This window comes from Prionailurus bengalensis, chromosome X (genome assembly GCF_016509475.1).
Source record: "Prionailurus bengalensis isolate Pbe53 chromosome X, Fcat_Pben_1.1_paternal_pri, whole genome shotgun sequence".
Taxonomy (NCBI): Eukaryota; Metazoa; Chordata; class Mammalia; order Carnivora; family Felidae; genus Prionailurus; species Prionailurus bengalensis.
The window spans coordinates 43,386,076-43,391,676 of NC_057361.1; positions in this window are offsets into that span (position 1 = coordinate 43,386,076).

The window sequence follows — 5,601 nt, forward strand, 5'->3', positions numbered from 1 at the left end:
CCTAATCTTTATTATTTCCCTTCTTCTGCTGGTATTGGGCTTTATTTGCTGTTCTTTTTCCAGCTCTTTTAGGTGTTAGGTTACATTGTGTATTTGAGACCTTTCTTCCTTATTTAGGAATGTCTGGATAGCTATGTACTTCCCTCTTATGATTGCCTTTGCTGCATCCCAGAGGTTTTTGGCTGTCGTGTTTTCATTTTCCTTGGCTTCCATGTACGTTTTAATTTCCTCTTTGATTTCTTGGTTAGCCCATTCATTCTTTAGTGGGATATTCTTTAATCTCCAAGTATTCATGGTCTTTCCAAATTTTTTCTTATGGTTGATATTGAGTTTCATAGTGTTATGGTCTGAAAATATACAAGGTATGATCTTGCTATTTTTGTACCTGTTGAGGGCTCATTTGTGACCCAGTATGTGATCTATTCTGGAGAATGTTCCATGTGCACTTGAGAAGAATGTATATTCTGCTGCTTTAGGATGAAATGTTCTGAATATATATGTTAAGTCCATCTGGTCCAGTGTGTCACACACAGGCATTTTTTCCTTGTTGATTTTCTGCATAGATGATCTGTCCATTGTTGTGGGGGGTGTTGAAGTCCCCTACTAGTATGGTATTATTATCAATGAGTTTATGTTTGTGATTAATTGATTTATGTATTTGGTGTTCCACATTGGGGGCATAAATATTTATAATTTTTAGATTTTTCTTCATGGATAGTCCCCTTAATTATGCTACAATGCCCTTCTTCATCTATTGTTACAGCCTTGATTTTAAAATTTAGTTTACCTGATATAATTATGGCTACTCCAGCTTTCTTTTGATGACCATTAGCATGATAAATGGTTCCCCATACCCTTACTTTCAATCTGCAGGTGTCTTTAGGTCTAGAATGAGTCTCTTATAAGCAGCATATAGATGGGTCTTGTTTTCTTATCTATTATGATACCCTATGTCTTTTGATTAGAGAATTTAGTCAGTTGACATTTAGACTGAGTACTAAAAGATATGAATTTAGTGCCATTGTGTTGCCTGTAGAGTTGGAGTTTCTGGTGATATTCTCTGGTCCTTTATGGTCTTTGTTCCTTTTGGTCTTTTTTGTTTTGTTTCATCTTTTCTTCACTCAAAGAGTCTCCCTTAAGATTTCTTGCAAGGCTAGTTTAGTGGTCATGAACTCTTTTACTTTTTGTTTGTCTGGGAAACTCGTTATCTCTCCTTCTATTTTGAATGACAGCCTTTCTGGATAAGGAATTCTTGGCTGCATATTTTTCTGATTCAGAATGTTGAATACATCCTGCCATTCCTTTGTAGCCTGCCAGGTTTCTGTGGGTATGTCTGCTGCGAACCTGATCTGTCTTCCCTTATAGGTTAAGGACTTTTTTTCCCTTTCTGCTTTCATAATTCTTTCCTTGTCTGTGTATTTTGTGAATTTGACCATGGTATGCCTTGATGATGGTCAGTTTTTGTTGAATCTAATTGGAGTTCTCTCTGCTTTTTGGATTTTGATGTCTGTGTCTTTCCCAAGATTAGGGAAGTTTTCCACTATAATTTGCTCACATAAACCTCTGTCCCTTTTTCTCTTTCTTCGTCTTCTGGGACTCCTATGATTCAGATGTTATTCCTTTTTAATAAGTCACTAAGTTTTCTAAGTCTTGTATCATGATCTTTTGCCTTTGTTTCCCTCCTTTTTTTCTGCTTCATTATTCTCTATAATTTTATCTTCTATATCACTAATTCACTGCTCTGCTTTGTCCATCCTTGCCATCGTGGCATCTATTCAAGATTACATCTCGGTTAGAGCATTTTTAATTTCATCTGACTAGATTTTATTTATTTCATCTCCTCAGAAAGGGGTTCTATGCTTTTTTCAACCCCAGATAGTATTCTTATTATCATGATTCTAAATTCTAGTTCATACATCTTATTTATATCTGTGTTGATTAAGCCACTGGCTGTCATTTCTTCCTGTTCTTTATTTGGGGTGAATTCCTTCATTTTGTCATTTTGGAGGAAGAAAGAAATAAAATAAAAAGTAAAAATTAAAAAGTTAAGAGAAAACAAAAAATCCAATAAATGAAGCTAGATTCTAGGTGTGTTTTGGTCTGCTTGTTGAGAGAAGCTTGAGAGAATAGAGAAATAACAGAAAGAAAAGGGAAAAAAGTAATAAAAAATTAAAAATTAAAAAAAATTATATAATAAAATAGAATAAAAGAAAATTAAGTAGAATAAAAAAATAAAAAGTAAAGTAAAAAAAATAAAATTTTCTGTATCTAAGAGAGGGTAGAAAAAGAAAATTTAAGCAGAAATAGAACAAAGAAAGTGAATAAATAAATGAATCAGCAAATATTTAAACCTGAAAGAAGCTACATTCATTTTCCCCAAGAACTGAAACTATGAGGCCCTCTATAGTCTGTGCACTAAGCAGGTGGAGTGACTTGTGCTGGTCTTCTAGGCGATGTGCTTGGAGGGTGCAGTTGGGCGGGGCTTGGTGTAACTACATGGTGCTGCTTAGCTTACTGACGTGTATCAGTGTGTTGTGCATGTGCATGCATGGGAGCTCCAGCTCCCTAGTCTCTGGCACAGGAACTTCACGCTCTCACTGACCTACAGTCAAGCACCCCTCCTTTGTCTCAGGCCTCTGTTCACTCCCTGCTTCTACTCTGTCTGTGTCCAAGCTGTTGGCCTGCCAGGCAGCACCTCCCTCCAGAGTTTTATCTCAGATGGGGTTGTGTTTCAAAACCCCACACTTCAGAGACCCCTGTGACTTGGACCTGTGCTGACTCTCTTGGATAGGATCTCACTGAGCAATTGCTGGGTGCTGCCTTTCTGCAGAAGACGTTTGTGCAAGCTCGTGCAGTGGCAGAGGTTCAGAGATTATGGCAAATCACAACACACAGTGGGTGCCAGGTTTCACCACACTCTGGTGTCTTTGTCTCAATACCAGCAAACGTGGCTGCTCTCCGAGGTCCTCTGGGACCTTTGCCTGTGGGGAGGCCATATGGCCTCTACCAAGTGCATTCCAAGCAGGGGAACTGCTTTTCCCCATGTAGCACATGGACCCCTCAGACCCCACTGCCTGCTCCTGGGGATTCGCCCTACTTTCTCACCAGAGCACTGCCAGGCACTGAGCTCTGAAATCTCAGACTCTGCACTCCACTGTTTATAGAATCCTGGTGTTATTAAAACCCTCTCCTTTCTTCCTGTCAGTGGTTTTGGGGAACATATTTCTTGTTCAGTTCCCTTCGAGTGTTTTCACTCTTTCTCTCTAGCTACTTTCAGGGGGAGTGCTTTTCTTCCACAATCCTGATGCGCTGCACTCTCCCCCTTTCTCTTTCTCCATTCTCTCTCCACAAAAACAGCTCCCTACCCTCCGTGGTTTTTCTCTCCCCCAGTTCACCTCTCTGCACCATGTACGTGCCAAGTTCTGTGGCTCAAGTTATGCAGATTGTTGTGCTAATCCTCAGATCGATTTCCTGGGTGTTCAAAATGTTTTGGTGCTGATGCATTAAGGGCACTTGTACCTCGATGTTTATAGCAGCACTTTCAACAATAGCCAAATTATGGAGAGAGCCTATATGTCTATCAACTGATGAATGGATAAAGAAATTGTGGTTTATATACACAATGGAATACTACTTGGCAATGAGAAAGAATGAAATATGGCCTTTTGTAGCAATGTGGATAGAACTGGAGTGTGTTATGCTAAGTGAAATAAGTCATACAGAGAAAGACAGATACCATATGTTTTCACTCTTATGTAGATACTGAGAAAATTAACAGAAGACCATGGGGGAAGGGAAGGGAAAAAAAAGTTAGAGAGGGAGAGAGCCAAACCATAAGAGACTCTTAAAAACTGAGAATAAACTGAGGGTTGATGGGGGTGGGAGGGAGGGGAAAGTGGGTGATGGGCATTGAGGAGGGCACCTGTTGGGATGAGCACTGGGTGTGAATGGAAACCAATTTGACAATAAATTTCATATTAAAAAAATGTTTTGGTGCTGATCTAGCTGCATTTCAGGGATAAGTTAAGCTCATGGTCTCCATTTTGTTCTTCCATCTTAACTTCTCTCCAAGAATAGGTATTAACTCTTTAAATATTTGGTAGAATTCACCTGTGAAGCCATCTGGCCCTGGACTTTTGTTAGGAATTTTTTATTTCTGACTCAATTTCTTTGCTGGTTATTGGTCTTTTAAAGCTTTCTCTTTCTTCCTGTTTCAGTTTTGGTAGTTTATATGTTTCTAAGAATTTATCCATATCTTCCCTTTTACCCAATTTGTTGACATATAGTTTTTCATAATATTCTCATGTAATTATTTGTATTTCTGTGGTGTTGGTTGTTATTTCTCCTGTCTCATTTGTGATTTTATTTATTTGGGTCCGTTCTCTTTTCTTTTTGATAATGCTGGATAGAGGTTTATCAATTTTATTAATTTTTTTATATGAAATTTATTGACAAATTGGTTTCCATACAACACCCAGTGCTCATCTCAAAAGGTGCCCTCCTCAATACCCATCACCCACCCTCTCCTCCCTCCCACCCCCCATCAACCCCCAGTTTGTTCTCAGTTTTCAACAGTCTCTTATGCTTTGGCTCTCTTGCACTCTAACCTCTTTTATTTTTTTTTCCTTCCCCTCCCCCATGGGTTCCTGTTTAAGTTTCTCAGGATCCACATAAGAGTGAAACCATATGGTATCTGTCTTTCTCTGTATGGCTTATTTCACTTAGCATCACACTCTCCAGTTCCATCCACGTTGCTACAAAAGGCCATATTTCATTTTTTCTCATTGCCACGTAATATTCCATTGTGTATATAAACCACAATTTCTTTATCCATTCATCAGTTGATGGACATTTAGGCTCTTTCCATAATTTGGCTATTGTTGAGAGTGCTGCTATGAACATTGGGGTACAAGTGGCCCTATGCATCAGTGCTCCTGTATCCCTTGGATAAATTCCTAGCAGTGCTATTGCTGGGTCATAGGGTAGGTCTATTTTTAATTTTCTGAGGAACCTCCACACTGCTTTCCAGAGCGGCTGCACCAATTTGCATTCCCACCAACAGTGCAAGAGGGTTCCCGTTTCTCCACATCCTCTCCAGCATCTATAGTCTCCTGATTTGTTCATTTTGGCCACTCTGACTGGCGTGAGGTGATACCTGAGTGTGGTTTTGATTTGTATTTCCCTGATAAGGAGCGACGCTGAACATCTTTTCATGTGCCTGTTGGCCATCCGGATGTCTTCTTTAGAGAAGTGTCTATTCATGTTTTCTGCCCATTTCTTCACTGGGTTATTTGTTTTTCGGGTGTGGAGTTTGGTGAGCTCTTTATAGATTTTGGAGACTAGCCCTTTGTCTGATATGTCATTTGCGAATATCTTTTCCCATTCCGTTGGTTGCCTTTTAGTTTTGTTGGTTGTTTCCTTTGCTGTGCAGAAGCTTTTTATCTTCATAAGGTCCCAGTAATTCACTTTTGCTTTTAATTCCCTTGCCTTTGGGGATGTGTCGAGTAAGAGATTGCTACGGCTGAGGTCAGAGAGGTCTTTTCCTGCTTTCTCCTCTAAGGTTTTGATGGTTTCCTGTCTCACATTTAGGTCCTTTATCCA